Raw genomic sequence first — 9084 nt, forward strand, 5'->3', positions numbered from 1 at the left:
AAATTCCTCTGCTAATAATAACTAGTATTCTATTTGATTTTTTACCAGTAATGAATATCGGGCTAATTTTCCAGAGAAATATTCATAAGTATTCCCAGCAGGAATTACCCATGACTCTCTAGAGTGGAACCAGGAAGTGATTATTAGTAAGCAAAGCAACACACCAGAGAAGATCTAGTTTATTAACTGAAGTGTCAGCTTAAGTTTTCAAACAGCTGAAGAAAAACAATACTTTCTACTAAAGATTGCTCTCTCACTTGTCCCCTCTGTGTGTTAGCAAAAAATGTAAAAAAGCAAGAGCAAAACCAATACTGCTCCCATCACCTTCCCACCCCACTCTCTCCCCCAGAAAACCAAGCAACCCTAATACTAATTTCAATATGAGCCTCTGATGCAGCAACATCTTGGGGACATATCTAACTTCCAGGATGAGTCACATCCCTGTGACTCAGAATCAATAGTAATTTTAATGTGCAAAAAAAAAAAAAAAAGAAGAATTAAGATGGCTCAGGATCCTTACTTAGTTAGCATCCTGTTCCAGTAGATACTGTCTCATGGTTATGCCAGTAGAATGAACAGAAGCTCAACCGCCTTGATAAAATGATCATGGGAGAGGAACTTTTCCCCCGTGGAATCTATGGATTCTTGGAACTGTGGAAATTCATCCAAAAAGAATATACTCAAAGATCAACAGACTCCGTACTGCCACCAAGAAAACAGCGTAGATTCTTTCCTATTTTTATTAAAATCAAATAGTGCCCTAAAATAACTGGAAATAGTCATACAAGTTTGCCCAGTTTCTTTTTGTTCCTTTTCTCTAAACATTTACCTCTGAAATGTCAGGTTGTCATCTGTTTATGACATGTATATGAGGAAAAAGTTGTGTCCAGGTACCCATTCTGTCTAACACTTATTTTCCCACTGTTGCGTATTCTGTGTAAAAAATGTTGTTATTTTTTCTCCAGTGTATTTAGCATGAGACCAAAAGTTAGATACCAAAGTATGCAAATTTATATTGCTGTTTTCTATCTTGTAGCAAGCAGAATATTACTTCAGTTTTTAAAATGGTCATCATCTTCTGCTTTCACAAACACAATATAAGAAATTTCACATACTCCCCAGAGACTAGGTTGGATTCCTGTTGGAAAGAAGCCAATATGAAGTTGATAGTGGTGACTGGCTAACCCTAATTATTACCAATTTGAAACTGAAGAACGAAAAGGAAATACAGCCTACTGGAACTCAGAAAGAAACAAATCCTTACCAATACTGTTTGTTTCCAGGGAGATCTGAAAATTGGGGTTTTCTTAAAATCTAGACATATTATTTGGAATCCATTTATGTTGCACTTTAGAATTTTATCTTGCTTATATTTATTAAAAATGGAGAGACATATGCATACATAAATGTAATATTACATCTTAATTTTGATAAAGAGAATTAAGCGTAGAAATGTGACCTAAATACAGGTGTTTATTGACAACATAATAATAATAGTAGTAATAATAATAATAATAATAATAATAATAATAATAATAATAATAATAATAGTAGTAGCAATAGTAATGGCAAGAGGTGGGAGGAAACAAAATCCTCCCAAGAACAAAATCCCTTCCATGCACAGACAATTGCATCAAACACACCAAGTATCTTTAAAGATATCAAGGAGAGCATAAGGCTGCCTAGCTGACAATTTCTTAGACTGGAGAGCTTCCAGATGTCCAAAAGCTGCTGCATTTTGTCTGTGCTAGAAAGGAAATGCCAAAGGAGAAAAGCTGTGGTGCAAGGCATACATCACTACCACCATGATGCACCCATAGCTGAGGAGATTCCAGACTTATACACCCAAAATTTCATCCCCAACAACTAATCTAGCCTCAGGGGGTCCTGGAGCAGTGCAGGATTAGCTTCTTCACACAACTGAAAAACTTCATGCCCCAGAAAATGTTGAATGACAGAGAAGTGAATTTCAATGCCATCAATGTCCCTATAACGAGAGTCATCCAGGGATCTGGAGGATTTCCGTTTCTTCACAGCCATCCTGGAGTGACAAGGGAAGCCGAGGGGACCCTTTCATATTTCAGATGCCAAGTATGACCCAGATTCCTTTACAAGCAGCCGTCAGGCCAGATTTCATTGGCTTCAGCCTTCAAATTGAGGGAGGCAAACTAGGAATTCAGTAACCATATTAGGTGAAAGAGATACAAAAATCAAATTATGCAACCCATTACAATAGCGCTTTGGTGTGGGGGCATTTTTGTGCTAAACCATAATCCTTAGAAGTCCCATACATACACAGCTCATTGAAGTCAGAGAACCCCTAAAATATGGGAAGCCTGGACAGAGCAAAGCAGATCAAACCAATATGGTTAATATGACTTTCTCCCTCTATTCTGTCTCAAATGGCGGGTTATATTCACTTCAGTATGGTTCACAATTACAGGTCATAAGAAGAATGCAAACAAACATTGTCTATTCTTAAGGCGGCTAAAATGTTCATAGTATAAACTATACTTCTCAACACCTAGAAACACGTATCCCATGTGCACACCTTAACACAATCTCTAACTGCGCCACAGGCTCCACAGGGCTGAATTTGGGGCCCAGGCTGGGGTAGCTAAAACCTTAATCCAAATATAAATCATGTCCTCGCTCTCAAAGAAGTTCTGCAACAGCACATCAACAATTTTTTGCCCTTTTGTACAATAGTTTAATTTGTCTCATGTACAACTCCTGTAGTATTGGTATTACAACACTAACTTCAGCTGAGAGTTGGGGGAGATGTAAACTAAAGTCAGGAAAGGAGGAAGCTCTGCCTGTCTATTATATCTAACAGCCTGTTTCTTGGCTTTCTGAAAACTATTATGTATGTATACATATAGTAGTATAATATGTACATATATATATATATCTTTTATGTCTCACTGCATTTCCATTACCTATAATCTACTGCAAATGTCATGTTGACTGTTAAACTCCATGAAACGCTGTTAAACTCATAAATTTTGAGGAAGGCTTTGGTTCTCAACTATCCCTAGCTGCATGACACAGATGTTTTTTCTGACTAAAAGTAATTCTGATCATTCATGCTCGCAAAGTTTCCCTTTACCACTGAGTTGTGTGTTTCTCTCATTAATATTTAAATATGCTTTGCCACAAGCATGGGGAGCAAACAAAAAAATCTTTAACTATTTATTTAAATAAAGCCTCATAAAAAGAACTTCAATTATTTCGTAATAGGAAAACACTAGCACTCTCATATTCCCTCTCCCTTTCTCACTCACACAGAGCACTTCTCTTAAATCAGCATCACTGGAAAAGAAAATTTCAAAAGTCTTTCAAGGACAAAAAGAATCAGAAAATTTTCAGGAGAAGATAATTATTTTATGTGTTTAAAGAATTTTAGACATAGTCTTCCCTGTAAAATTTTTAAATTCAAGCACTTGATGTTACAAAGGTAAGTTTTTCATAATGTCTTGCTGTAAGAATTCTACCAGTGATTCCTCAAAACCTGAAATACTTTGCAAATTGAAAAGCAGGATCAGAAAATAAACAGTAAGCTGTTCCATTTATGGACTAGAGAGAAATAAAACATCATAGCAATAATAGAAATAAAACCTGAAGATACATTAAATGCACCTGGTTCTTATAAATGGAGTTTCTACCTTCAAGAACTCCATCGTGAACAGTAGGTGTAAGCACATAGAATAAATACATTCTCAAATACAGTATCTGAGTTATTCACAGTATAAACTCCCTTACTTATTTCAAATTAAATCTAGGAAATGCCATTGAAATATATAAAAGGCTGATCACAGACAGCAAAAACCAGGCCTAGTACATAACATTAAGAAATGCATAAGATCACTCCAAAATAACATGGCTGTCAAGCAAACCAAAGCAACAGTGAAAGTTCAAACATAAATTTCTTTGAACCTAATGGTGTATATGGGTAATTCAAATCACCAAAGACAGCATCTGACTCTGACACACTCTCTCTCTCAGACAGAGTCCAGTTGGCTGTGGGTTTCTCTTTGTAATAAAAATTCTATTGTTCAGCTTTGCATTTGAACACAGACATTAATCGAATTTTGTTGCCATTTGTCCATTTTTTTAAATGAATAATTAAAATGTACCAAACAATTTATAATCTCAAAAGAGCTCAGCGTTTTTCTTCTTTGCCTTTCAAATATAGTAAGTATTTTCTGTTCCCTTGACTTCAAAGGATGACAAATTAAAGATGAATACAGTGACAGACTACTTGATATTCACTATTTTTAGTTGCATGCATAAAAGTTCAAAGGTGACAACCTTTGCTTTTGAAATCTAAGCACTTGAGAATTTATGAAAGAAAATTATAGAGCAATTATTACATTATCTTCCAGCACCCAGGCATAGGAGGAGCAGAGTTCATTAAAGAAGTGACTCAGTATAGTAATTAATTAATTTTAATTTGACATTGTAGGACTCTTGCTATGTGCAATATTAGTAAATATATATAATTATCTCTTTGCTTATCTATAAAAAATGCATAAACTAAGGTAAGAGATAAACCCAGTCTATTAAAACAACTAAACAGGTTCCTTAGAGTGTCTTTCAGATGTATCTTGACATAGTTTAATGTGTTTTCAGCAAGTAATCCACCAGCAACTTGAATCAAGAGAAAACTATTCCTAGAGCCATAAGTGATTTAATTCCTGAAGATTTGGAAGTGATTAAGTACCAGACCATTCAACTCATTCACAGGAAACGATTTCCAACACAATCTTGTTGCTGTTAACACGTTTACATATGCAATTGAACTTCAACTAGAGAAACCTGAAGTCTCCTTTGAAATTCACACCAGTCACCAACAGAGCTTTGGCTTCCCAGTGTAGGCAGGGAATGTAAATAAAGTGCTGGTGGTAGCAATATTTTCTGACACACAGCTCTTGTGGGCTGGCAGGTGCTTTCTGACTTCTGTTGCTGGTTGGATAATGGTGACATAATTGTAATTGAATTTTTGCCAACAGTGGAACAAAAAATCAGGGAAAATAAAAGAAAAAAAATTGGAAAAATAAAAATGTGACAACAATTTTGAAGACTAAACTGCCCTACTAGTTGTCTGTCTCTCATACTGTTGTTTTAAGGTCATATTACCAGAGGTTGCATTTTAAAAAGAATATATGATGCTATAGAAAGGAATTTTACTCTTCTTTAGCAAATTAAAACATCTGCTGATTACATCACAATGGGATAAGCATCTTTGTTAGTAAAAATGTCTTGATTTAAAAAATTATTTCAATGACCATACGTTACACTGGGGGTTGATCTATCTGATGAAGCAGATTTGACACAGTGAGAAAAAAATTTCACAGTGCTGTTATTCTATCCAAATATCCCTGGAGAGCAGACAGGCTATCTCTGTAAAATTAAGGGGGTTTTCAGCCCTCAAATATATGCTCTGGTAAGACTACAGTGGACGATGGAAAAACCTCACTTGTTCCTTGGGGTAGAATTCAGGATACACGAGACATTTCTTTGACAGAGTCACTCAGGCAATGCAGCCCTCAGCTTACTCCCTGTGAACCACCCAGCTCCTACTACACCACAGAGCATCTGCCAAGAAAATACAGTTACACTCCATCAATTCCTAAGGCTAATCTGGAAATCACACCTAAAAGGGGTAGAGTTGGTAGAACGGAGCAATCAATAAACATTAAGAGGTGAAAGCTGTGGGATAGGTCCAGGTCTTGGTGAATGACTTTTTTACTAGAGCCTCTTTCACAGGCTCTGTAGATGATGCAAAATAAACAGCAATTTAAGGTGTGGCTCTCTTGCACTTAAATGCAGGAAAGGAAAACCTGGAACTGAGTAGAAGAGTAGCCACTTATCCCAGGCATTTTCATACAAGTCCCCTTAGCTCTGAGACCGGAGATGAAGATTAGATAAATCGTAGGTCTTTGCTATTTTATTAAAGATTTTCTTCAATGCTTTGTTCCAGCTATGAAATGAGGGGACTCTAAGAAATCCATGCCAGTATATTGGACAAGCATCCATGCAAGCTAGCTGGGCCTGTACTGGAGTAAACTCTTACCTAAAGTTACACCTCAATTACACACTCTCTAAAGCAGGGAGGAAAAAATCAATTAAATTTCATCATGAAAATGTGAGACAAACATTTGAAAACTTCAGGGGACACCAGTCTTACTCCTGCAAGCTGGTAGTGAGGCACATCCAGTTCACAGTTGGCTCTTAAATACCACTTGTCTGGGCTTAATATCAATGAAAAGGTTTCTTTGCTGCAAAATTTGTCACATAAAGTTTTGAACAGTTAATAGTAGATTCAGATAATATAGAATTCTCCTGGTTAGTTCAATCTCAGTATTGCCATAAAAGTTTTATATTTATATATGTATATATATAAAAGAACATTCATAACTTTCTCTTCTAAAGTCTCTCACTAACAAATCACTTCATGATGACATCTTTAAATTATTGCTCCAAGCTTCCTTAGATTTAAGTGACAATCTCAAGAATAGCACATTTATTCTTCTATTTTAACCAGTTGCTTTAAAAATAAGGGAAATGTTTGCTTACTTTAGCATTTGTCATGAAGCCTCTGATATTTTTTATATCCATAATTCTCACAAACTGGACAACACTTTTTTTAGAACTTCAGTCTAGTATAAAAATAACCCATCCATTAACTACTGAAACTTTTTCTGTGTTACAAACACATGTCAAGAAGCCAAAATACTCCTGAAATATAGAGATTTTTGAGAAAATACATATTGCTAAAATAAAGTTAGCATTTCTGCCTGTGTGTGTTTGCTCATATCATCCCAACACCGACAGGTAACAGTTTGAGAGAACACTGAATGAATAACAGCCTGTCCAAAGACTCTTGGGTTTCCTAGTGTTATTTCCAGCTATCTAGTGAGAAAACTTAAAATCTAGTTTTATGGTTAGTATTGATCTTTACTGCAACCCTCTGATTTCAGTAAATATACAATATACATGGAAATAAACTGAAAACTTCAAAATAATCATTCATGATATGATAGCAAAGCCATTTTTTCTTTTCCTATTGAGTAACATGAAGCACTATGCCCTGTAAATGCTTCTTCTACCTATCTGTCTAATAATAGCTACAGTTTTTAAGGAAACACAACACGTAGATGGAACATCTTATTTGTGACAGCCATTCTGTTCTATGATAATCCTCCTGGTTATTTTATGTTTCTACACATTGATCTTAACTCTTTCTTAAAAGTTCTTTTATAATGGGCTGTATGGATTCATGACATTTTTAACCCATCACTCATCTCACTCAAGTAATTTTGGTTTTTCTCAGTTTGAGTGAGGGAAGAAACATACTTCAAAAAGAGATGCTTGCTTAAAATGTGTGTTTGCTTAGCTTTTGGGGAAAGAGCATCTATTGACACAACTACATCTCCCTGCACTTCAAAAATAAATATAAGAGCAAATCTGAACAAAGTAAGCCAAAACAAACACACTCTTCTTCAAAGACAAAGAGATAAAACCAGCTTTAAAGTAGCACAAATCCCTGCCTCTTATTAGAACCCTAAAAAGCTCATATAATGCTCAGGGAAAAGTGCTTGTAAAAAGATAGAAACTAGAAACTACAAGAAACACACAGTAGTGAAGATTCCAAATGGGGGAATAGTAAATAGAGGGATAGTGAATAATGGCTTGAACAGTGATAGAACGAAATGTGTTGGATTTTTGTTCCCTGTCCGGGCAGGACTCACTAGATGGCACTGTGACACATCCAGAGAAGGAGCTACAGCGGCTGTTCCCTCGGTGTACGAGGGAGGTTACACTTCTAGGGGAAAGAAAAGCAGCATTTTTGCAGTTCCTTGTTGGCATTTGTCTTTCTGGGATGTCTGCTGAACTGTAAATGCTTTAAGGTGTTAATAGTCTAAGCAGATAGGCTCTCTGGGAATAGCAATGCTTTAGGTAGAGCATCTGAGTACAGACATTATCTGGATGTTGTAAATCGGACAAGTGGCATCAAGAATATACCAAGTATTATTTTCCATTCAAGTACAAGGTTCTCATATCAGTTACTGTACTTACTTTTCAAATTTTTCACATGGTATATATTTTAAATTTACTTACATTCTATTTCAGCTATGTTAACGCCCACAGGTAATTTTTGAGACGCATATCTTCTTGTCTGGGCAATGATAGTTAGGAACTACCAAGAAATTCAGAATTCAGGTTAAGCAGTTGTGATAACTTTTCTATGGGACAATCCAACAGAATGTTCACCCCCAAGGCTTTCAGATTGCAAAGCTGACATTGTGGAGCCTGATTTTTTTTCAGTATACCAAGATGCTCCACACAGTTTCCTCTCCCATGAGAGAGTGGAGAGAATGTGAAACACGTTGCCTTTACAATTCCTTGAAACACTGCTTTGGACTGATATAAATAGAGTAGATGCAAGCACGTTTTAAAGGTGCAGACCACATTATTAATAAAGCAGACAAAAATTATGACAGTGTTTCACAAATAAATGGAAGCTGGATAAAGCATCATAACACAAACTTGCCTATATTGAGGAGCATCAAATCACTGTCTGGTAGGCTGAGGGGGTGGGGGAAGTATTGTGGCAGAAAGAGCTAATATAAGAAAAAAGACAACGCCATTTAAAATGGATCTATTACCTGGTACAAAGTACAGACCATTGCCAAGAATAACAAATCCAGAAATATTGAATAATCTGCTTGTTTATATGCGACTAAATGGTTTGGAAATAGAGGAATAGGCTTTGATTCCACTCTGATTTCCTTTATTTAAATATACTTGCTCTGTTCGTATTGGTTCTGTTATCACAAATCATAAGGAATTTAAACAGATGAGACCCTTTACTACTAGAGATGCTTGAGTCCAGAGTTACACTAACCCCTGGGGAACCTCTACATGGTGAAAGAGAACCAGGTCTCTAGTTTGAGTAGGCTGCACGAGGGATAGTTTTCAATTCTGTCTGTATAGGTAAGATCAACAAAAGCAATAACTTATATAAATTTGAATGTGTATCCTTTTAACATATTCACCAGGCTTGCCAGGGTTCACACT

The sequence above is a fragment of the Sylvia atricapilla genome, chromosome 6 (genome assembly GCF_009819655.1).
Source record: "Sylvia atricapilla isolate bSylAtr1 chromosome 6, bSylAtr1.pri, whole genome shotgun sequence".
NCBI lineage: Eukaryota > Metazoa > Chordata > Aves > Passeriformes > Sylviidae > Sylvia > Sylvia atricapilla.